This window comes from Mesoplodon densirostris, chromosome 6 (genome assembly GCF_025265405.1).
Source record: "Mesoplodon densirostris isolate mMesDen1 chromosome 6, mMesDen1 primary haplotype, whole genome shotgun sequence".
NCBI lineage: Eukaryota > Metazoa > Chordata > Mammalia > Artiodactyla > Ziphiidae > Mesoplodon > Mesoplodon densirostris.
Genome location: NC_082666.1, coordinates 12,042,701 through 12,068,392, shown reverse-complemented (window position 1 = coordinate 12,068,392; position 25,692 = coordinate 12,042,701). Strand labels below are relative to the sequence as shown.

The 25,692-nt window shown below is 39.1% G+C and overlaps 1 protein-coding gene and 1 pseudogene across 3 annotated transcripts in view; one reads left to right on the top strand and one right to left on the bottom strand.

Moving 5' to 3' along the window:
* The window catches only part of STRBP (spermatid perinuclear RNA binding protein), a 138,949-nt gene that overhangs the window by 73,339 nt on the left and 39,918 nt on the right, over positions 1-25,692 (bottom strand). The gene's annotated exons all lie outside the window — the stretch shown is intronic.
* Positions 9,535-10,835, top strand: LOC132491834 (heterogeneous nuclear ribonucleoprotein A1-like; annotated as a pseudogene).

The window sequence follows — 25,692 nt, the reverse complement described above, 5'->3', positions numbered from 1 at the left end:
AAAAGAATCTAAACAACCAACTCTCAATTTATATGCAGTAAAATGAGATTGTCATATGTCATATTTTCTTCAGGTACAAAGTGTCTGCTTTAGAGTACCCATGATGTAATTGTGCAAACCAATGCAGGTGAAATTATAAAAGGATAACACCATTTTGGGAAGCAATTCAGTAATAACTGATGGTCAAAGATGTGGATATACTACAAGCAACAATACTACTTCTGGTTACATTATCTAGAGAAACTCCAATATATAAACACAGTAAGACAGATAACACCAATATTCACTTTAGCAGTTTATAATCACAAAATACTGTAAACCTAAATGTCCATCAACAAAAGAATGAAGATACAAATCATGTAGTAAATGAATTACAAGGATACATTTTACCATGTCTAAATTCAAAACAAGGTTGAGTGGAAAAGCTAGTAGTTGCAGAATAATATGTACAAAATGATGGCTTGTATTTAAACTTGAAAATGCATAAAATATTACATATTATTTATAGATACAAACACACACACTTTGTTGGTATAAAAACATCTAACGTAATGACAAGCAAAACATTCAAGAGTAGTTATCACTGGGAAAAGAAGGGACAGAACAGGATCAGGGAGGGATACACAACACACAGTATGTATCTGAGATACTATTTCTTAGAAAAATAAAGTGAAGCAAATTTGGCAAAACATTAACATGTAAAAAAAGCTATGTGTGGTGAGCATCCAGTTTTTTGTTACATTCTGTTTTGCCTATATGCATAAAACAATTTGTAAGTTCAAAATATTTTTTAAATTTAAAATATTCAGAAACAAAAGGAACCTTGCTTGTTCCTCTTAAATAGGAAGATACTTTAGCTCTGGTTCTAGCCTTTGGGGATTAGCAACTTTTTCAATGTAAACTAAATACTGACATTGGATACAAGATCCTAGAAAGTTCCATCATCAAGAAAGATTACAGGGTTTTTCTTTTAAAGTGGAATGAGACATATTCTTACATAGAATTTGTCCAGGGGAGTAACCAAAGACTTTCAAAGTATCAGAGTGTAGGCTTAAGCCACTGTCACTGTTAGAAAGGTCCCAAAGCACTACAGAAGGCAATACTGCTCAGAAACATTCTAATTTTAAATAAAAAGTCAAGTAATACTTTTGTTAGGGTATCTATGTAAAGTTCAAGATGCTTCCCAAGTTTCTCTAACCTGGGAGAACTCAACCTTCAAGTTCTGTCTCCCCTGCAGATTTTGCCTTATAGGCTTTGTTACAGGAAGATCTAGATTTGGTCATAGGCTTTGTTATGGGAAGGTCTAGAATAGGCTTTAACTCTAGGGCAGTAGTCAGAAAACTTTTTCTTAAAGAGCGAAATAGTAAATATTGTGGCCTTGCCGGCCCTAATGTCTCTGTGGCAAATACTGAACTTTGGCATTGCAGAGTGAAAGCAACCAGACAATATGTAAATGATGGGCGTGGGTATGTTTTAACAAACTTTACTGACATGGTTTGCCAATCCCTGCTTTATCTCATGTTCTTTCCAGTGTTTCATCAGTTGCCTGGGGTGTCCATCATGTCTCTCAAATCCGTCTGGGCCAGAGCTCCAATATCCCCCAGCTGTATGACCTCTAGTATCTCTGTTCCATTCCCAACCCTAAGGCACCCTTCTGGTCTTTCTCATTCATAGACGCCCAACCCTCTGCCAAGAATTCACAAGGGACCCACACACAATCATCTGAGCGCCCCTCCTACACATCTTCCTCTTCTCCAAGGTCCTGCCCTGAAGATGCTAGACATTTTAGCTGTCCCAAATTCTGAGCTCATAACAGTAAGGCCACAATGCTCTGCCTGGACTCCAGCTCAGGAAATTGTTTTCAGGTAGAAATCAGGGTCAATCATGGGGCTCATTCCATGAATTGCAAGATCACAGGCCTGTTGCCCAAAGGCTAAAAGAGCTGCCTCATATATTTTGTCCAGTTTTACAGTTTTTTTATGGCAAGAAGGCTAAGTCCAGAACATTACTCCAACATAGCCAGAAGCGGAAGTTGTAGTCAATAAACATTTTAGTTTCTACTATATACCAAGTCCTCTGCTGGGGTATAACTAAATCTGCAGCCATGATGTAATCCAAAGGGCATGAGGGTGAAAACAGCCATTCATTCATTCATCCATTCCTCCATCCAATAAATACTTACTAAGCATCTTAATGTACCAGGAAAGTGCTGACTTTATGACTTTGAGCCTTATTATTAGCCAAGCCCAAAGTAGGACTAAAACTTGCCCTGCCAAACACATAGGCTTTAGGTAAGGGTTAAAGTTGAGAAAATGTACATAAAAGCATTTGGTAAAGCACTACACCAATACAGATTATTTCTGTGATGGCAACAACTATACCCTTATTAATAAAGCACAAGAAGTTCTCGCAGCAGCAGAAACTGCATGTAAAAGGATAGCTGTGAAAGAATATGGTGGTGTCTATTATGAGTGTGTGTATCCGGGTGTATGCTTGCGCAGACATTCCCTGGAGGTGAAGGGATTCCAGAATTCAAACCTGCTAGAAAACAGAGTGCATTTATAGAAGTGACAGGAGATATGAGTATCTGTCATACAATGCTTCTGATAAGCTGAACGAGGAGCAGAATAGCATTTAAGTGAAGCACTTTTTTGAAATTTAAAATCAGGGTATAGAAAAAATAATTTTTGAAAATGTTTTACTATAGAATGCTTTACCACAAATTTCTTTAGGTTAAGCTTTATTCCAACCATTTTCAAATTCAAGAATAGAAATAATTTCTAATATAAATAACACATTCATGTAACATCCTTTTAATGTTTGTCTAAATGAATCACAAAGGTCATAATCATTTTCTCACCAACAGTCATGACACGAAAAAAAAAAAACTGAAATATATAATAAAGTCCAGAGAAAGGGTAAATCATTCAAGAAACACAGGCTGGTGAGAGTTTAGGGAAAAGTCACGCTGACTAGTAGACCTGTGATCCCTACACAGGTACCTGAGTTTAAAGCACAAACGTGAATCCAGCTTTTTAAAAATGACTTATTTTCTACTGGGAGTTGGGAATGAGCAATGACTAGTTATACATACACATGGGTATATGCCAAAATGCTTCCCATTCTGCTTTCATTTTCCTAAACTATCTTCTTCCTTCACTGTTATTCTACCACCACAATCTCAGGACTTTAAATGTCAGCTTTAATGTTAACAGATATTGGCATATAAAATGAAAAAAAGAAAAGCAAACGATTCCTTAAAGACACAAAGGTGTTGACTATAAAATAAAATATAGTTTAGTATATTAAAACCTAGAACTTCTGTTCATCAAAAAAAAAAAAAACCCTAGGGCTTCCCTGGTGGCGCAGTGGTTGAGAGTCCGCCTGCCGATGCAGGGGACACAGGTTCGTGCCCCGGTCCGGGAGGATCCCACGTGCCGCGGAGCGGCTGGGCCCGTGAGCCATGGCCGCTGAGCCTGCGCTTCCGGAGCCTGTGCTCCGCAATGGGAGAGGCCACAACAGTGAGAGGCCCGCGTACCGCAAAAAAAAAAAAAAAAAAACCCTAAAGGAAGTTGAAAGAACAAGTTACAGAGGACTCTAGGAGGGCTCACGCCAAGGAGTACTTTCCAGAACTTCTGTTGCCAGTGTCCTTGTCCTCGCAGTACATGACAGCCACCCCCCAGCTCTGCAGGAGACCCTCCAACACTACCAGCTGTGTGGCTGACAGGGTCTTGGTGCTCCGGCCGGCTGTCAGGCCTGAGACTCTGAGGTGGAAGAGCTGAGTTCAGGACACTGCACCACCAGAGACATCCCGGCCCCACATAATATCAATTGGCAAGAGCTCTCCCAGAGATCTCTGTCTCAACGCTAAGACCCAGCTCCACTCAACGACCAGCAAGCTCCAGGGCTGGACACCCTATGCCAAACAACTAGCAAGACAGGAACACAACCTCACCCATTAGCAGACAGGCTGCCTAAAACCATAAGTTCACAGACACCCCAAAATACACTACCGGATGCAGTCTTGGCCACCAGAAAGACAAGATTCAGCCTCATCCACCAGAACACAAGCACCAGTCCCCTCCACAACCCACTGAACCAACCTTACCCACTGGGGACAGACACCAAAAACACAGGAACTCTGAACCTGCAGCCTGCGAAAAGGAGACACCAAACACAGTAAGTTAAGCAAAATGAGAAGACAGAGAAACACACAGCAGAAGAAGGAGCAAAGTAAAAACCCACCAGACCAAACAAATGAAGAGGAAATAGGCAGTCTACCTGAAAAAGAATTCAGAGTAATGATAGCAAAGATGATCCAAAATCTTGGAAATAGAATGGGGAAAATACAAGAAACGTTTAACAAAGACCTAGAAGAACTAAACAGCAAACAAACATGATGAACAACACAATAAATGAAATTAAAAATTCTCTAGAAGGACTCAATAGCAGAATAACTGAGGCAGAAGAACGGATAAGTGACCTGAAAGATAAAATAGTGGAAATAGGGCTTCCCTGGTGGCGCAGTGATTGAGAGTCTGCCTGCGATGCAGGGGACACAAGTTTGTGCCCTGGTCCAGGAAGATCTCACATGCCCCGGAGCGGCTAGGCCCATGAGCCATGGCCACTGAGTCTGCGCGTCCGGAGCCTGTGCTCCGCAACGGGAGAGGCCACAACAGTGAGAGGCCCGCGTACCGTCAAAAAAAAAAAAAAAAAAAAAAAAAAGTGGAAATAACTACTGCAGAGCAGAATAAAGAAAACAGAATGAAAAGAATTGAGGACAGTCTCAGAGACCTCTGGGACAACATTAAACACACCAACATTCGAATTATAAGGGTTCCAGAAGATGAAGAGAAAAAGAAAGGGACTGAGAAAATATTTGAAGAGATTATAGTTGAAAACTTCCCAACATGGGAAAGGAAACAGTCAATCAAGTCCAGGAAGCACAGAGTCCCATACAGGATAAATCCAAGGAGAAACACACCAAGACACATATTAATCAAACTATCAAAAATTAAATACAAAGAAAAAATATTAAAAGCAGCAAGGGAAAAGCAACAAATAACATACAAGTGAATCTCCATAAGGTTAACAGCTGACCGACCTTTCAGCAGAAACTCTGCAAGCCAAAAGGGGATGGCAGGACATATTTACAGTGATGAAAGGGAAAAACCTACAACCAAGATGACTCTACCCAGGAAGGATCTCATTCAGATTCGACAGAGAAATTAAAACCTTCACAGATTTTAATTTTAAGCAAAAGGTAAGAGAATTCAGCACCACCAAACCAGCTTTACAACAAATGCTAAAGGAACTTCTCTAGGCAGGAAACACAAGAGAAGGCAAAGACTTACAATAACAAACGCAAAACAATTAAGATAATGGTAATAGAAACATACATATCAATAATTACCTTAAGTGTAAATGGACTAAATGCTCCAACCAAAAGACACAGACTGGCTAAATGGATATAAAAACAAGACCCGTACATATGCTGTCTACAAGAGACCCACTTCAGACTTAGGGACACATACAGACTGAAAGTGAGGGGATGGAAAAAGGCATTCCATGCAAATGGAAATCAAAAGAAAGCTGGAGTAACAATTCTCATATCAGACAAAACAGACTTTAAAATAAAGACTATTACAAGAAGACAAAGAGGACACTACATAATGATCAAGGGATCAATCCAAGAAGAAGATATAACAATTGTAAATATTTATGCACCCAACATAGGAGCACCTCAATATATAAGGCAAATGCTAACAGCCATAAAAGGGGAAATTGACAGTAACACATTAATAGTAAGGGACGTTAACAATTCACTTTCACCAATGGACAGATCATCCAAAATGAAAATAAATAAGAAAAAAACAAGCTTTAAATGACACATTAGACAAGATGGACTTAATTGATATTTATAGGACATTCCATCAAAAAACAACAGAATACACTTTCTTCTCAAGTGCTCATGGAACAGTCTCCAAGACAGATCATATCTTGGGTCACAAATCAAGCCTTGGTAAATTTAAGAAAACTGAAATCATGTCAATTATCTTTTCTGACCACCATGCTATGAGACTAGATATCAATTACAGGAAAAAAACTGTAAAAAATACAAACACACGGAGGCTAAACAATACACAACTAAATAACCAAGAAATCACTGAGGAAATAAAAAAATACCTAGAAACAAATGACAATGAAGACACAATGGCCCAAAACCTACAGGATGCAGCAAAAGCAGTTCTAAGAGGGAAGTTTATAGACATACAATCCCACCTCAAGGAACAAAAAATAATCTCAAATAAACAACCTAGCCGTACACCTAAAGCAATTAGAGAAAGAACAAAAAAAACCCCAAAGTTAGCAGAAGGAAAGAAATCATAAAGATCAGATCAGAAATAAATGAAAAGAAATGAAGCAAACGATAGCAAAGATCAATAATACTAAAAGCTGGTTCTTTGAGAAGATAAACAAAATTGATAAACCATTAGCCAGACTCATCAAGAAAAAAAGGGAGAAGACTCAAATCAACAGAATTAGAAATGAAAAAGGAAAGGTAACAACTGACACTGCAGAAATACAAAAGATCATGAGAGATTACTACAAGCAACGATATGCCAATAAAATGGACAACCTGGAAGAAATGGACAAAATTCTTAGAAAAACACAGCCTTTCGACACTGAACCAGGAAGAAATAGAAAGTATGAACCGACCAATCACAAGCACTGAAATTGAAACTGTGATTAAAAATCTTCCAACAGGGCCTCCCTGGTGGCGCAGTGGTTGAGAGTCCGCCTGCCGATGCAGGGGATACGGGTTCGTGCCCCGGTCTGGGAGGATCCCATGTGCCGCGGAGCGGCTGGGCCCGTGAGCCATGGCCGCTGAGCCTGCGCGTCCGGAGCCTGCGCGTCCGGAGCCTGTGCTCCGCAACGGGAGAGGCCACAACAGTGAGAGGCCCGCATACCGAAAAAAAAAAAAAAAAAAAAAAAAAAAAAAAAAAAAAAAAAAAAATCTTCCAACAAACAAAAGCCCAGGACAAGATGGTTTCACAGGCGAATTCTATCAGACATTTAGAGAAGAGCTAACACCTATCCCTCTCAAACTCTTCCAAAACACAGCAGAGGGAGGAACACTCTCAAACTCATTCTACAAGGCCACCATCACCCTGATACCAAAGCCAGACAAAGATATCATAAAAAAAAGAAAACTACAGGCCAATATTACTGATGAACACAGATGCAAAAATCCTCAACAAAATACTAGCAAACAGAATCCAACAGCACATTAAAAGGATCATACAGGGCTTCCCTGGTGGCGCAGTGGTTGGGAGTCCGCCTGCCAATGCAGGGGACACAAGTTTGTGCCCCGGTCTGGGAAGATCTCACATGCCGCCGAGCGGTTGGGCCCGTGAGCCATGGCCGCTGAGCCTGCACGTCCAGAGCCTGTGCTCCACAACGGGAGAGGCCACAACAGTGAGAGGCCCGCGTAATGCAAAAAAAAAAAAAAGTATCATACATTATAATCAAGTGGGATTTATCCCAGGGATGCAAGGATTCTTCAATATACACAAATCAATCAATGTGATATACCATATTACCAAATTGAAGGATAAAAACCATATGATAATCTCAATTAATGCAGAAAAAGCTTTTGACAAAATTCAACACCCATTTATGATAAAAACCCTCCAGAAAGTAGGCATAGAGGGAACTTACCTCAACATAATAAAGGCTATATAAGACAAACCCACAGCCAACATCGTTCCCAATGGTGAAAAACTGAAACCATTTCCACTAAGATCAGGAACAAGACAAGGTTGCCCATTCTCACCGCTATTATTCAACATAGTTTTGGAAGTATTAGCCACAGCAATCAGAGAAGAAAAAGAAATCAAAGGAATCCAAGTTGGAAAAGTAGAAGTAAAACTGTCACTGTTTGCAGCTGACATGATACTATACATAGAGAATCCTAAAGATGCTACCAGAAAACTACTAGAGCTAGTAGTTTTAGTAGTACTTTTGAAATAAAGAGAATAAAATACCTAGGAATAAACCTACCTAAGGAGAAAAAAGACCTGTATGCAGAAAACTATAAGACAGTGATGAAAGAAATTAAAGATGATACAAACAGATGGAGAGATATACCATGTTCTTGGATTGGAAGAATGAACATTGTGAAAATGGCTCTACTACCCAAAGCAATCTACAGATTCAATGCAATCCCTATCAACTACCACTGGCATTTTTCACAGAACTAGAACAAAAAATTTCACAATTTGTATGGAAACACAAAAGACCCCGAATAGCCAAAGCAATCTTGAGAAAGAAAAACGGAGCTGGAGGAATCAGGCTCCCAGACTTCAGACTATACTACAAAGCTACAGTAATCAAGACAGTATGGTACTGGCACAAAAAGAGAAATATAGCTCAATGGAACAGCATAGAAAGCCCAGAGATAAACCCACACACATATGGTTACCTTATCTTTGATAAAGGAGGCAAGAATATACAATGGAGAAAAGAGAGCCTCTTCAATAAGTGGTGCTGGGAAAACTGGACAGCTACATGTAAAAGAATGAAATTAGAACAGTCCCTAACACCATACACAAAAATAAACTCAAAATGGATTAAAGACCTAAATGTAAGGCCAGACACTATAAAAGTCTCAGAGGAAAGCATACGCAGAACACTCTATGACATAAATCACAGCAAGAGCCTTTCTGACCCACCTCCTACAGAAATGGAAATAAAAATAAACAAATGGGACCTAATGAAACTTAAAAGCTTTTGCACAGCAAAAGAAACCATAAAGAAGATGAAAAGACAACCCTCAGAATGGGAGAAAATATTTGCAAACAAAGCAACTGACAAAGGACTAATCTCCAAAATATACAAGCAGTTCATGCAGCTCAATATCAAAAAAACAAACAACCCAATCCAAAAATGGGCAGAAGACCTAAATAGACATTTATCCAAAGAAGATACACAGATTGCCAACAAACACATGAAAGGATGCTCAACATCACGGTACATACATACAATGGAATATTACTCAGCCATAAAAAGGAACGAAATTGGGTCATCTGTAGAGACGTGGATAAATCTAGAGATTGTCATACAGAGTGAAGTAAGTCAGAAAGAGAAAAACAAATATCGTATATTAACGCATATATGTGGAATCTAGAAAAATGGTACAGATGAACCGGTTTGCAGGGCAGAAATTGAGACACAGCTGCAGGGAACAACTGTATGAACACCATACGATTGGGTGTGGGAAATCGTATGGGAAAGTGGTGGTAGTGGTGATGGTGGTGGTGGTGGAGGTGGTGGGATGAATTGGAAGATTGGGATTGACATATATACACTAATATGTATAAAATGGATAACTAATAAGAACCTGCTGTACAAAAAAATAAATAAAATTCAAAAAAAAGAAAGGATACTCAACATCACTAATCGTTAGAGAAATGCAAATTAAAACTACAATGAGGGCTTTCTGCTCGTGGACGCCGCCGAGTAAGCATCGTTAACGTCTCCCCCGCCCCTCTCCACTGCCGTCATGTCTAAGTCAGAGTCACCCAAAGAGCCCGAACAGCTGCGGAAGCTCTTCATCGGAGGTTTGAGCTTTGAAACAACCGATGAGAGTCTGAGGAGCCATTTTGAGCAGTGGGGAACGCTCACAGATTGTGTGGTAATGAGGGATCCAGACACCAAACGCTCCAGAGGCTTCGGGTTTGTCACATATGCCACTGTGGAGGAGGTGGATGCGGCCATGAATGCAAGGCCACACAAGGTGGATGGAAGAGTTGTGGAACCAAAGAGGGCCGTCTCAAGAGAAGATTCTCAAAGACCTGGTGCCCACTTAACTGTGAAAAAGATTTTTGTTGGTGGCATTAAAGAAGACACTGAAGAACATCATTTAAGAGATTATTTTGAACAGTATGGGAAAATTGAAGTGATTGAAATCATGACTGATCGAGGCAGTGGCAAAAAGAGAGGCTTTGCTTTCGTAACCTTTGATGACCATGACTCTGTAGACAAGACTGTCATTCAGAAATACCACACTGTGAATGGCCACAACTGTGAAGTAAGGAAAGCCCTATCTAAGCAAGAGATGGCTAGTGCCTCATCCAGCCAAAGAGGTCGAAGTGGTTCTGGAAACTTTGGTGGTGGTCGTGGAGGTGGTTTTGGTGGGAATGACAACTTTGGTCGTGGAGGAAACTTCAGTGGTCGAGGTGGCTTTGGTGGCAGCCGTGGTGGTGGTGGATATGGTGGCAGTGGGGATGGCTATAATGGATTTGGTAACGATGGAAGCAATTTTGGAGGTGGTGGAAGCTACAATGATTTTGGCAGTTACAACAATCAATCTTCCAATTTTGGACCCATGAAAGGAGGAAACTTTGGAGGCAGAAGTTCTGGCCCCTATGGTGGTGGAGGCCAATACTTTGCCAAACCCCGAAACCAAGGTGGCTATGGTGGTTCCAGCAGCAGCAGTAGCTATGACAGTGGCAGAAGGTTTTGATTACTGCCAGGAAACAAAGCTTAGCAGGAGAGGAGAGCCAGAGAAGTGACAGGGAAGCTACAGGTTACAACAGATTTGTGAACTCAGCCAAGCACAGTGGTGGCAGGGCCTAGCTGCTACAAAGAAGACATGTTTTAGACAATACTCATGTGTATGGGCAAAACTCGAGGACTGTATTTGTGACTAATTGTATAACAGGTTATTTTAGTTTCTGTTCTGTGGAAAGTGTAAAGCATTCCAACAAAGGGTTTTAATGTAGATTTTTTTTTTTTTGCACCCATGCTGTTGATTGCTAAATGTAATAGTCTGATCATGACGCTGAATAAATGTGTCTTTTTAAAAAAAAAAAAAAAAAAAAAAAAAAAAAAACTACAATGAGGTATCACCTCACACCAGTCAGAATGGCCATCATCAAAAAACCTACAAACAATAAATGGAGAGGGTGTGGAGAAAAGGGAACCCTCCTGCACTGTTGATGGGAATGCAAATTGGTACAGCCACTATGGAGAACAGTATGGAGGTTCCTTAAAAAACTAAAAACAGAACTACCACACGACCCAGCAATCCCACTAGTGGGCATATACCTTGAGAAAACCATAATTCAAAGAGTCATGTACCACAATGTTCACTGCAGCAATATTTACAATAGCCAGGACATGGAAGCAACCTAAGTGTCCATCAACAGATGAATGGATAAAGAAGATGTGGCACATATATACAATGGAATATTACTCAGCCAGAAAAAGAAATGAAACGGTTATCTGTAGGGAAGTGGATGGACCTAGAGTCTGTCATACAGAGTGAAGTAAGTCAGAAAGAAAAAAACAAATACCATATACTAACACATATATATGGAATCTAAAAAAAAAAAGGTTCTGGAGAACCTAGGGGCAGGACAGGAATAAAGACGTGGACATAGAGAATGGACTTGAGAACATGGGGAGGGGGAAGGGTAAGCTGGGACAAAGTGAGAGAGTGGCACTGACATATACACAGTACCAAATGGAAAACACATAGCTAGTGGGAAGCAGCCGCATAGCATAGGGAGATCAGCTCAGTGCTTTGTAACCACCTAGAGGGGCGGGATAGGGAGGGTGGGAGGGAGACACGAGAGGGAGGGGATATGGGGATATATGTATACGAATAACTGATTCACTTTGTTATACAGCAGAAATTAACACAACATTGTAAAGCAAGTATACTCCAATAAAGACATTTAAAAAAAGTTACAATTGAAAAGACTTCTGGAAAACATACATACAACAAAAGTAGCAAAAATATACCAAGATGACTTAAAATCCAAATGAAAAGCACAGACAACACAGAAGAAGCGGGAAGGGATTTCCCTGGCAGTCCAGTGGCTAAGACTCCCAATGCAACAGGGGGCCCGGGTTCAATCTCTGGTCAGGGAACTAGATCCCACATATCGCAACTAACAGCCCGTGTGCTGCAACTAAAAGATCCCTCATGCTGCAACGAAGATCCCGTGTGCTGTAACTAAGACCTGGCGCAGCTAAATAAATGCTTTTTGTAAAAGGGGGGTGGACAGAAAAAAGTCATAAGCATTTCACGGGGTTGGGGGGAGGCACCACAAGACCAATAAAAATGAAAACCACTTTATACCCATTAAAGCTGCAAAAATTAAGAAGTCTGGCAATACCAATGGAAAGCGTATAGATCCATAGGGACTTTTATGATGGATGTTGGGAAAAAAATGTTTGGCATAATTTCCACAAATCGAATAATCCCATACTCTGTTACTCGGGGATTTTACTCCTAAGCATACATGAAGAGAAACTTACACACGTACAAGAGACAAGACATGTACATTAGCATGTTCATAGCAAAACTGTTCAAAACAGCAAAATCCTGGAAAACATGCAAAATGCCCATTCACAGGAGAATAAATAAATACACCACTATGGTATATTAATGCAATGGATTATTATTCAGCAAAGTGATGGAACTACAGTGACATGCAGCAATATGGATAAATCTTCGCAGTACAATATTAAGTGAAAATACTATGTCCCAAATGATTACATATAGAATGATATCTTTTTTGTAAAATTAAAACCAGAATAAAAAGATATACTAAGAATCCATAAAGATACAATAAAGGTATATACAAAACCAGAAAGCAAGGGAATGATGAATACAGAATTCCAGCTGTGAATTCTGTTGGGGGTAGGAACTGGGATAAGGACGGTTGGGGGAACCTATAAAGTAAGATGTAGGTTATTAAGGGCTAGCTTCTGTTCTGATGGTGGGTTCACAGGAGCTTATTAAATTTTTAAAAATAATATAAAAACAGACTATCCATGGGCAAATGAGAGCATATCATAAACAATGTTTATGTCTAGTCCATTATCCAATTCTGTGCACATTATCCAATTTTTTAAAAAGCTTCTTAGCCTATGTTAAATTTTTTACTAAACTGAGTTTTGATCTTCCTGATTGGGGTATAATTTTTTTATTTAAATCAAAACCACTCAGCTATAAACAGTTATTAAGCTATTTTCCTAATGTGGATAACAAAAAATATGAATTTCTGATATAGTATCCTAAGTTATTATGCCTATTATTATGTAAAAGTCACATACTATGCCTCAACTCATGGTATATTCAGTACAACAGTATTCATGAAACTGCAATGTAGTAAAGTGCTCTAAGCTTGCTACATACTGGAAAGGGAACCAAAACTTCCATGATCCACAGAAAACATCCTTACTTTTCACAGGATGACTTGTTTCTCACCAGCTCTTAAAATATAGATGCCAACTCAAAGGAGTCTTCTTACTCATAAGTGACACTTTCAAGTTAACCTCAGCAATTTTCCCCAACCTTCTGTACAGAAAAAGAACAAGTAAAATGCAAAATTTCTTCCTTAATGCAGATATTCTCAGTTATTAGAAAACTTAAAATTGGGGTTTTCATAACAACTAACTCAACCACTTAATAGACAAATGCATATGTATACATTTAATATTTAAAGAAAAAATTAAGAATATAAAAACAATTTGTTCTACTTAATTTCTACATTTCGTAATTTCCAGTTAATATGGTATTACAGAACTATATATTCGCCTACCTCTGACAGAGGTTCACAAGGAAGGCAGTATATAAATAACTGATAAACACTCATGAAGAATGATCTTCATATGTAAAAAGCATCCCTTTGTGTGAATTTCCAGTGGGAAACAAACTTCAAACTTCTAAAATGATGTACTTTATTATTAGCTGAAAACCTTTAAAGTGTTCAACCATCTGAGTAATATTAAGCTGAGAGAGAGAGAGAAAGGGAAACAGAGAGACAGAGACAAACAAAAGGGAAAGACCAAGCAATGCAAGTAATAATGTGAAAAATGAATTCAATTATTTTGTGAAGTGTTATTATAAACCCGTCAAAACACTCCTAGGTCTCCTAGGTTTTTCCAAGATGGAGTCCTCACATCACTATCAAAGATATTACCCTCAAAAAAGCAGGATAAGAACATTAATGGCAATACTGAAATAGGAATATTTCTTACCGGCATTATCACTAGGCAAATAAGACACCAATTAGTGAATAAACTTGCATCTTAATACACATTCCCCTACAACATTACACAAAGCAATTCTTTTTTTTTTTAATTGAAGTAGAGTTGATTTACAATGTTGTGTTAGTTTCTGGTATACAGAAAAGTGATTCAGTTATACATACATATTTTTTTCATATTCTTTTCCATTATAGGTTATTACAAGATATTGAACACAGTCCCCTGTGCTATACAGTAGGACCTCGTTATTTATCTATTTTATATATAGTAGTTTGCACAAAGCAATTCTTATAAAGCATTACACAAAGTAAATTTAGCATGACAGACAATCCTGCGTGGTTCAAAGTTTCATCACTTGACAGACGGTAAAACAGACTCAAATAACTCTGACAAGATCATGTAACCAGTAAATGTCAGTGGTTAAATGCAAACTCAGGTCTGCTGAATGACTTCTATTCACAGAAAACTAAAGAAAAAGAAGCAGAGTGTAAGTCAGGAGACCAGGGCTATAATGTTGGAATGGCAACTAACAGCCATAAAGGTCTTTCCCCTGGCCCTGTGGATTCTGCTTCCTGAAAAATAATACCTCTTGCCCTATATGCCTGCCTCACAAGGCTACTGTGAGGATCAACTGACTAACAGTTGCGGAAGTACTCTGAAAAGTACAGTGTTATATAAACATGGGAGTTTACCCTTCCAATCAAACCAATGACATTGAGTCCTGAACTCAAGAGACAGCAATACAGTACCATGAGCTTGTTGCCACAGTAATAATAGCAAGTGCTTGCTGTATGCCAAGCTCTTGGTTAAGCATCTTACATGCATCACTTCATTTAATCCTCAAAAACCCTCTGCCTCAGCACAGGGAGATCAGCTTGGTGCTTTGTGACCACTTAGAGGGGCGGGATAGGGAGGGTGGGAGGGAGACGCAAGAGGGAGGAGATATGGGGATGTATGTATATGTATAGCTGATTCACTGTGTTATACAGCAGAAACTAACACACCACTGTAAAGCAGTTATACTCCAATAAAGATGTTAAAAAAAAAAAAAAGAAAAACCCTCTGCGGGAGATGTGACTATATCAATTTTACAGAGGAAACAATAGTCCAAAGGAGTGAAACAACTTATCTGAGATCAAGCAAGCAGCTAGTCAGTGGCAAAGCCAGGATTCAAACCAGACCACCTGTCTACAGAACTGCAGCTCTTTGTGACTCACTATGCTATAAAGCATCTGCCAAAAAGGCCCACTGATCTCAAAAGCTACCTCTCCAGGAAGGCTTCCTTCATCCCAACCAAAGTGTAAAACTAATTCTCCCTCATACGCATATATATATATTTGTATATATACACATTTATACATACACATACACACACATATATATGTATAAAAGAATAAGCATGTAACTCATCTGAGTCTTGGGTTTCTCATCCCTGAGGAACCATCTGCTTCAACGAGAACTGTTTTCAAACTAAATAAGAATGTCTTTAAAGTGCTTAACAGAGACATTAAGTTAACTGCCCAATACCATAGGGTGAGTGACAGAGCCAAGATAGGAATTCATGTTTATTTATGTTTAATAACCAATGTTACTAAGTCAGCTGACTGATTCCAAAGCCCAGTGTTCTAAGTACTATCTACTAGCTCACCCAATCTCTGAGCCTCTCAGATCTTAAGGCTGAAGTTGGGCTACAGACCAGGATCATGCCAATCCCATTTGCTACTCAGTCAACAAATATTTACTGTAACCAAATTTTAAAAACTCAATACATACATTGCTGGTAATGTTCTAAAACTCCGTGAGAGAGAAGGCCGTCAGCTTCCAAGGGTGATCCTGGACTCTTGTCTTTCCAGAGCACAAAGTTAGGTCGACTCCCCATGCCCAATAATATGGAAAGAAAGAAAGGATCTCTGAAATCTGATTTCCCACTTTTCTGCTGGAAATTAGGTTCAAGCATGCTTACTCAATAACCTATTCTCAGAAATAAGATGCTGAACTCGTGGAATGAAATTTTCAAAATACCATCCTTAACTTCTTAAACCCTCTACCCTCACTAGGCACTCAGCTTAAACAGCACCTCTGGTAGGAAGCCTTCCCCAGTCTTGACCTCCACTTCTACTCCTTCTCAACCCTTTGCCAAGCTTGGGCTGATTACAGTACACTACATGACACCAGCTTTGCCTTACGTTTCACCACTTATCAGTTTTGTAACTACATGTTCCTTGAAGGCAGATATCGTGTTTTGTCCTCTGCTGTATTCCTAGTGCATATCACAGTGCCTGGACAATAAGCTCTCAAACATTTGTCAAATGAATAAATGACTAACGACCCAATTATGACTGTCTTGGTACTTCTAGTGGGCCATATGAACAGCTCCTCATCATTCTCCATAGCTGCAGCACAGCTAGACGCATTAACTTATAACAGACAACTTGCCATAGGGCTATCTCTCTACCAGGCTATAGGCTATAGGCAAGTATGTGCTAAGATCACAGCTACTGTGTACCCTTTGGTTGCTGAGAATCAAATTCAAGCTCTTAAGAGTGTGTTTCAACTTAAATGCTGACCACAATTCATCCTAAAGGTGCTTTCTTCCCAGATAATTCATTTAAGGAAACTGCTCATATAAATTGTAAACACTGCTGCTATATCATACACAATTACATGACCAATCCGGTAAAATGATCACCTTGGCAGTTAAGCCTCTATTTTTGACCCCTATGTTCCACAGACTGTACAAGACACTTTACACTAATCATCTACTTTAATATTTACATCAGCCCTACAAGGTAAAAAAAAAAAAAAGCATATGATCAGTCTCCATTTTAAGGTTGAGGAACTGAGACTCAGATGGTTAAGTAAATTGTCCAACAGCACCACAAGGCAAATCTATAGTTTGAACCCAAATCCGTTAAGTGCACCTAAATCTGTGGATCCCTACACTAAAGTTCCCTCAAGTAAAAGACACCTGCTTTATCTGCTTCATAAGGTATTGTCAACCAACTAAAAATTAAGCTAAGCAGTCTGGAAGAGATGATCATTCAGTAACTTAACATGTAAGGACAGGCTTTCCATCCAGTATTATATACAGATACGAACTCAACCAAAAAGATAAAATGAACTTCAAGAATCAAAATTGTCATGATGAATAAGTTATACAATCCTAAATGATGCTGTCACAAGAAAATTTAAGTCACTGTTAGAAGGGGGCCTTTTTCAAAACCAGTTATTCAAAATGACGGAGCAGAAGGATAAAATGAACATCTGTTAACAGGGTGGTTAAAGGTTAGGGAAGCAGACCAGAAAGAAGAGAAGAAAAAAAAAGTCTCTTATTCCAAAAATAACAGACCATATGCAAAGTTAGTCCCTTGCCAATTTATAAGAAACACAAAGAATACAGAAACTAGGGAAAATGTAAGAGTTTTTACAGGAATTCTTTTTATTTAAAAAAATGCCAATTAAAAGAAAAAGGTTCAAATCATTATTAATTAGCACTAGTAACAGCACTTGTAAGCACCTGTAGAGCAATTTCTCTAGTGAAATCAATCCAATCAATGCATAGCTACATAATTTTTAATAAAGTCACTAAACTTAAGCCTCACTTAAAATTACAATTAGCTACTTGTTAGGTTATCGTCACTAAAAACATCTGATTTAATGAGTAACTATTCTAACCTTAAAAGAAATATGTAAGTGATGTCCATTCTTAAATTATTTCCCATTGTTCTTTATGACAATAATTGAAGACACTGGCATTTTAATATTGCAAATCCACACTGCTTCTCTGACACGTTTGCTTTTCTTCTTAAAGATTAATGAGCCTTCACTTGAATGCATTTCTAGTCTGTCAGTCCTGATGCTTCAATGGCTTTACAATTTCCCTCGGAATAAAATTTTAACAGAGAAGGCAGTTTTTTTATTCTTTATACCTGTAGCGGAAGCTTAGTTAGCATCCTCAGGTTGCACACAATTTCCTGAAGAAACTAAGTTAAACAGACAAAGTTTCTAAATTCAGCCACAGCACAATTCCTGCATCTTTGCTATGGCATCTTTATAGCTTCCTTCTATGATACGCTGTTTCATCAGAGATTTAACTAACACTACCTCCTTCCCTCTCCTCTGACGACAGATTCTTAACACAGAATGTCTTCTTCACTCTTATTTTTAATGATAAAATGAAGTAACTCAGGAGTGGATTAGGAATGATATATAATATGTAATCAAAAATGATACAATGGGGAAAAGACCTAAGTGAATTATATAGCTCATCTACATACATTAATACAACTTCAAAGGTTTTATGTTCCCTATACCTAGGTGCAGAGGTATAAAAATACAACTTGGTTAATAACATTTATCCTATACACATTCTACTGGTGACTAGAATTGCAATTAAGCCTGTGCCAGGAACTGGTTACTAACATGCATAATTTTATTTAATAATAACAATAATAATAAAATCACACCTAACATTTAAATTGTGTTTACTCTGTTCCAGATACTGTCCTAAGTACATTGCACATATTACTTTATTTAATCATCACAACAACTCTATGAGGTAAGTACTATTATTATTTCGAATTCACGGGAAACAGACTTTAAAAAGTTAACTTATTCACAAGTACAAGTGAGGAAGTAATAGAGTCATAACTGAAATTTAGGTTAGAATATGAAGTCAAGCCGAGCTCTTACCCTCTAAGTAATACTTTCCACTTTCATTGTATCACCCCACCCCAAACAACTCTTCAAAGACTCCCTGTGACTATGACTATGACTCCCTCATAGTTCTCCCCAGTGAGGCACCATTTACATAAAACCTTACCTCCAACAACATTTATAAACTTCAGCTAGAGCCGAATCAACCCTGCTGCTATTTCCCCAACCCATCTTTCAGCCTTCCATGCCTCTTTTCATGTGATTTACCCCTGGCTAAAACAGCCTCTACAATCTCCACCCTCAACAAAGTTCACCCTCTGCCCAGAGTTCAGACAAATCCACCCCCTTCACAGGACACTCTCTGACACACTTCTAGCCAATTGTGAAATTCCCTTTGCATAAACTCTTTCAGTAATTACTGCAGGATATCACCATTTTAGCTATTAATCATACACTATCTTATATTGCAACCTGAATGTTTTTGGCATGCTTTTCTCCAAACTATAAATTAAGGGTCAGAAATGTGTCTCAAATCTGGTATCCGGGCCTCCCTGGTGGCGCAGTGGTTAAGAGTCCGCCTGCCGATGCAGGGGATACGGGTTCGTGCCCCGGTCTGGGAGGATCCCATATGCCGCGGAGCGGCTGGGCCCGTGAGCCATGGCCGCTGGGCCTGCGCGTCCGGAGCCTGTGCTCCGCAACGGGAGAGGCCACAACAGTGAGAGGCCCGCATACCGCAAAAAGAAAAAAAAAAAAAAAAAAAAAAAAAAAAAAATCTGGTATCCACCTCGGTCCATAGCACAGTATTATATGCAATACATATAACAGAAACTCAATAAATACCACTGAATAGATGAATATGTACTTTTATTTAGTGAGAGGCAGTAAAACAAAGTGGGAAAAGTACAGGTGTTTATGTCCAACAGACCTGGGTTTTAATCCACCGTTTGCTAGCTGTTTGATACTAGCAAGTTGTCCTGAGTTTCTAGTCTCATCTGTACAAACAAAAATAAAACCTTCATCTCACAGGGTTGTTATAAAACTTAAATGAGAGGAAAAAAAAAAGACAGATCACCTTCAAAGGAGAGACAGACTAACAGCTCTCAATATTTATAATGGAAACCAGAAAACCAGGGAATGGTATCTTCAATATGCTTAAAGAAAATAACTTCCAATACAGAATTCTATACCCAAGGAATGTATCCTTCAGGAATGAATGCAAATACAGGCACTTTCAGAAAAAAAAACACTGACAGAGTTTGCTACCAGCAGACCTATACTAAAAGATACTCTAAAAGCTGTTCTTTAAAGCAGAAAGAAAATTGTCAGAGACACAAGATCAGAGATCCAGAGAAGAAAAGAGCAAAGAAAGTGATAAATATATATGGGTAAATCCAAATGAGTATTAACAGTTACTGACTTGTGGGGCTTTAATATACAGAATAAAGTATACAGCTATAACAGCATAAAAGTTGAGATGAGGGTAAAGAAAGTTAAAGTGTTCTAAGATGCATACATTGCCAGTATAAAGGGTAATGGTATTGGGCTTCACTGGTGGAGCAGTGGTTGAGAGTCCGCCTGCCGATGCAGGGGGCACGGGTTCGTGCCCCGGTCCAGGAAGATCCCATATGCCGCGGAGTGGCTAGGCCCGTGAGCCATGGCCGCTGAGCCTGCGCATACGGAGCCTGTGCTCCGCAATGGGAGAGGCCACAACAGTGAGAGGCCCGTGTACCACACACAAAAAAAGGGTAATGGTATCAACTAACGATAGACTCTAATAAGTCAAAGACATATGACTGAATTTTCTAAGAAAACCAACAAAAGAACTGGAAAAGACGGTATAACTTCCAAAGTAACTGAGGGGAAAAAATGATTTATAAAAATATTCCAGGGGGATTCCCTGGTGGCGCAGTGGTTGAGAGTCTGCCTGCCGATGCAGGGGACACGGGTTTGTGCCCCGGTCCAGGAAGATCCCACATGCCACCGAGCGGGTGGGCCCGTGAGCCATGGCCGCTGAGCCTGCACGTCCGGAGCTTGTGCTCCGCAACGGGAGAGACCACAACAGTGAGAGGCCCGCGTACCGCCAAAAAAAAAAAAAAAAAAAAAAAATTCCAGTCTCATCTTTGTTTTTGTTTTTCATGTCAGTATTTTTTTAGGAGTCCAAGCCAAGTGTCTTATCAAATACCCCACATTACAACTTCTCTGATTATTTCCTCATTTCTGGCAATAATACAACCAGAGGTGATGTTATGTAGTTCTACTGTACCAAGTGAGGGAGTACCTGATAGTGATCCTAAGTTTAATCACTTGGTTAGGGTGATGAATGCCAGCCATATTGTAAGGTTATTTTTCCCTTCTGTAAAGAGTTTCCCTTCTTAGCGCATGTAGTTATTTTCCCCTCCTATCCGAAGAAGACTTTCCTCCCCCACTTCCCCTTCCCCTCCCTTCTGTAGTATAAGCCCTCAGAGGGAAGAAGCTTCAAGCCACTTTATAAATGTTTTATTTTTGATTTCTGACACACACAAAAAAACAAAGGTGCTAGTGTAGAAGAACAACAAGGCAGAAGAGAAGGTGGGCAAGCCACTCTGGAGATAACTACAGTCAGTCAAAATTCCAAATGGATTTACACTGGCAGAAGCTGAATTTCCTCTCTGTCATAAGTTATACTCTACAACATACATTTTAAAAGTTCTGAAAGGACCTACTGTAGAGCACAGGGAACTATACTCAATATATTATAATAACCTATACTGGAAAAGAATCTAAAAAAGAATAGACAGATAGTTATATGTAACTGAATCACTTTGCTGTACACCTGAAACTAACACAACATTGTACATCAACTATATTTCAATAAAAAAAATTTTTTTAAGATAAGAAAAAAAGAACTCAATCTGAAAGTAAAAGAATTGTTTTAATTAAAAAATAAATAAAAGTTCTGAATCTTGGACTGCCACATAATATGCAGAGAATAAGAAAAAAAATCTACTCGTATTTTTATATTAGTTATAATCTTTATAAGATGTGAGCTCCATTTATAAAGAAACTAAGATCTAAGAGATAAAGCTAAATAAATAAACACCAACCCATGCCTTGTCTAATCTGTGTCCAATCACAGGTCCAAATCTTATTTTGTAACTGTTTCCTAAAAGCTGGCCACACCTTTAAAGAAAAACACAATTCTTCATTCACAGAACAAAACAGCTTTCATTAATTCTCTCCCAGTTCAGGAACCAAAAAGGGCTATTTATTACCTACAGAATCCAATCAGATTCCACCTGACTTAATTCCACCCTATCCCACCACTGTTTCCAATATACCATCCCTTTCTAATTCCAGTCAGATCACTGAAGTCTCTCTCCCATCAAAAATGCCAGGATTATTCCAGCCTACAGACATATTCTTTTTTCACTTTTTTCATGAAACTTTCACTGAGAATTTCCTATGTATATCTTATATTCTGTACTTAATACTAAGAAGACAGAGATAAATGAAACATGGAATCTCACATCAAAGAGTTAGTAACATAATAGAGAGAAGCATAAGATTAGGTAGAATCAAACAAATATTACACTGAGGTAAAAAGTCTTACTGAAAGGACACGTCAAAAAGATAGATGTGACCAACTGAAACTCACATGTACTGCTAACAGGAGTGCAGAGTGGGAAAACTACTTTAGAAGACTTTCTGGCATTCTCTCCTAAAGCTGAACATACACAGAACCCATGACCCAGTAACTCCACTCCATGTTACACACCCACAGAAATGTGCATATATGTAAACCAAAAGACATGTGCAAGAATGTTCATATTCATAGCAGCACTTACATGTATTAGTCAAAAACTGGAAGTAACCCATATGTCCATCAACAGACTGTTACATTCATACAATGGGACAATGTGAAATCAACTCCTGCCACGCACAAGAACATGGATGTGGCTCACAAATACTGAAAGAAATCACACACACAAAACAGAACATACAGCTTTGATTATATAAAGTTTGAAAACAGGCAAACTAGTCAAAGTTAGGATAGTGGTTACCTGACAGGGCAGGGGGTTGGGAGGGAGTGGGCAGTTTCCAGGAGGGGCAACATGAGAGATTTCTGAGGTGCTGGTAATGTTCTATTTCTTCTTCTGGATGTTAAAAGGATGAATTCACTTCATGATAATGCATCAAGCTGTATATGCTTACAATTTATGTACTTTGTTTTATTAAAGCTCAACTAAAAATTTACCTAAAAAAGACAGATGGGGGGCTTCCCTGGTGGCGCAGTGGTTGAGAGTCCGCCTGCTGATGCAGGGGACATGGATTCGTGCCCTGGTCTGGGAAGATCCCACATGCCGCGGAGCGGCTGGGCCCATGAGCCATGGCTGCGAAGCCTGCGCATCCGTAGCCTGTGCTCCGCAACGGGAGAGGCCACAACAGTGAGAGACCCGCGTACTGCACACACACACAAAAAAAAAGACAGATGGGAAAGCAGCAGATAGGGAAGCAGACTAACATTTACAACCTACTAAGTAGGAAGCATCTAGTACTAGACACTGTACAGACATTATTTTATCTAATCACAACCACCTCTGGAGTTAGGTATTTGGGGTATATGTTTGTCATTACTTTTAGCAGTCCCACATCTGAACCCCCTTTCCATGTTTAGGGAGTCTCCCACCTCATGAGACAGAGCCCACCTCCAGAAGGTGATGCAAAAATAATGACTCAAAGAAGCTGGGTCCTCAGAGAATCCATTCTGGCAAGTGCTAGCAGCAGAACAGCTTCATCTGGCTTCTAGAGACCACAGTTCTACTTACAGCGTCCAGCATTCCCCGACAGTGTTGGCAGTTGAAACTCCAGTATCTGTGCCTAGGATAACACTGTGGGATACAGAACTTCTGAGCCTGTCTCTCCAGCCCTCCAAGGGATTCTATGAGCCACCTAAAAATATTCTATTCAGAAGTTTCCTTGCCAGAGTCAATTTCTGTTGTTTCCAACTACGAGTCCTAACTAATAGGCTCATTTGATAAAAGTGAAAAAAGATTCACCACTTTGAAAAAGTTTGGCAGTTTTCATAAAGTCACTTACCATACAGCCCAGCAATTCCACTCCCAGGTACTTACCCATGAGAAATGAAGATGTATGTCTGCAACTCCCCCCCACCGCAAAAAATATATGTATACTATATATATACAGGTTTAGCAGAGACATAGATATAGAGATGATAGATAGACAGACAGATAGATAGATGAAAGTGTTTAGAGCAACTTTACTAATAATGACTAAAAACTAGAAACTGAAAAATCTATCAACTGGTGAATGAATAAACAAATTGCACTATAACCATACACTGGAATACTACTCAGCAGTAAAAAGATATCAGTGCCTATCACTTATATGTGGAATCTAAAATGTGACACAAATGAACTATTCTATGAAACAGAAACAAACTGACAGAGTACAGACTCGTGGTTGCCAAAGTGGTTGGCGGGGGGCGGATAAATTGGGAGTTTGGGATTAGCAGATGGGCAAACTAGTATATATAGGATGGATAAACAACAAGGTCCTAACTGTATAGCACAGGGAACTATATTCAATATCCTGTAATAAACCATAATGGAAAAGAATATGAAAAAGAATATATATGTATAACTGAATCACTTTGGTATATATGGCAGAAATTAACACAACACTGTAAATCACTGTAAATAAAATTTTTAAAAAATCAACTCCTGAAACATGCCATAACATGTATGAACCTCAAAAGCATTAGGCTAAATGAAAGAGGACTGAATCAAAAGAAGTCATACTTGGGACTTCCCTGGTGGTCCAGTGGTTAAGACTGCACGCTTCCAAAAAAAAAAAAAAAAAAGACTGCACGCTTCCACTGCAGGGGAAAGAGGTTCGATCCCTGGTCGGGGAACTAGGATCCCACATGCCATGTGGCACAGCCAAAAAAAAAAAAAAGGAGTCATACTTAAATGACTCTGTGTATATGACATTCTGGAAAAAAACATAACTATAGGGACAGAAATTACATCTGGTTGTCAGGGGCATGAGATAAAGGAAGGGAACCGACTACAAAGGAACCCAAGGAACTTCTTGCAGTGATGGAAGTATTTCATATCTTGATTGTGGTGGTGGTTACATGACTGAAAAAAATCTGTCAAATTCATAGAATTGTATACCCAAAAAGGGTGAATTTTACTCTCTGTAAAGTATACCTCAATAAAAATGACTTTAAAAAAGACTCAAGAGTGGCCACAAATCCTACTCAAGGTCATATACAGTAAGAAGCAGATTCAAACTCAGGTGCTAATTCAAATGCCCATGCCTTGAAAGATAAGGAGATTTTGCTAAAGACACAAAGAGGGGAGTGGGAAAAATTATATTCCAAGCTGTTCTTTTCTCCCCAAAACTTTGCTTATCGAAAGTTTTCAAGGCCTGCCTCTGATACCACCTCCCTCATAAAGCTATCCATTATTTGCTCATTCCACAAATATTTCTTGAATGGCTAGTATGTGCCATCCCCTGTTCTAAACACTTAAGACACATCAGTGAACAAAACAAAAATCCCTGCTCACATAGAGCTTCATCCTAGCAGAGGGGTTGGGAGAGAGAGCAACATATCATAACCATCATAAGTAAGTCAATATTACCGTCAAGTGCTATGCAAAAAAAAAAAAAAAGGCAGAGTAAGAGGAACCCAGAGTATAGGAAAAGCAAGTTACAGAATTAAAAATTAGAGTAAGCTTAATTGACAAGGTAAGTTTTGAGCAGATCTGAGAGAAGTGAAGAATATTTCAAGTGGAAGGAACAGCAAATGCAAAGGCCCTAAATCTAAAACATGCCTGGCCTGCTTGAAAAGTAGCAAGAAGGTGAACAGAGTGAACCAGGGAGAACAATAGTAGATGGGGCTGGACAAATAATGGGGTCAGATGAAACAGGGCCTTGTTTGGCTATTACTGAGTGAAATGGGCA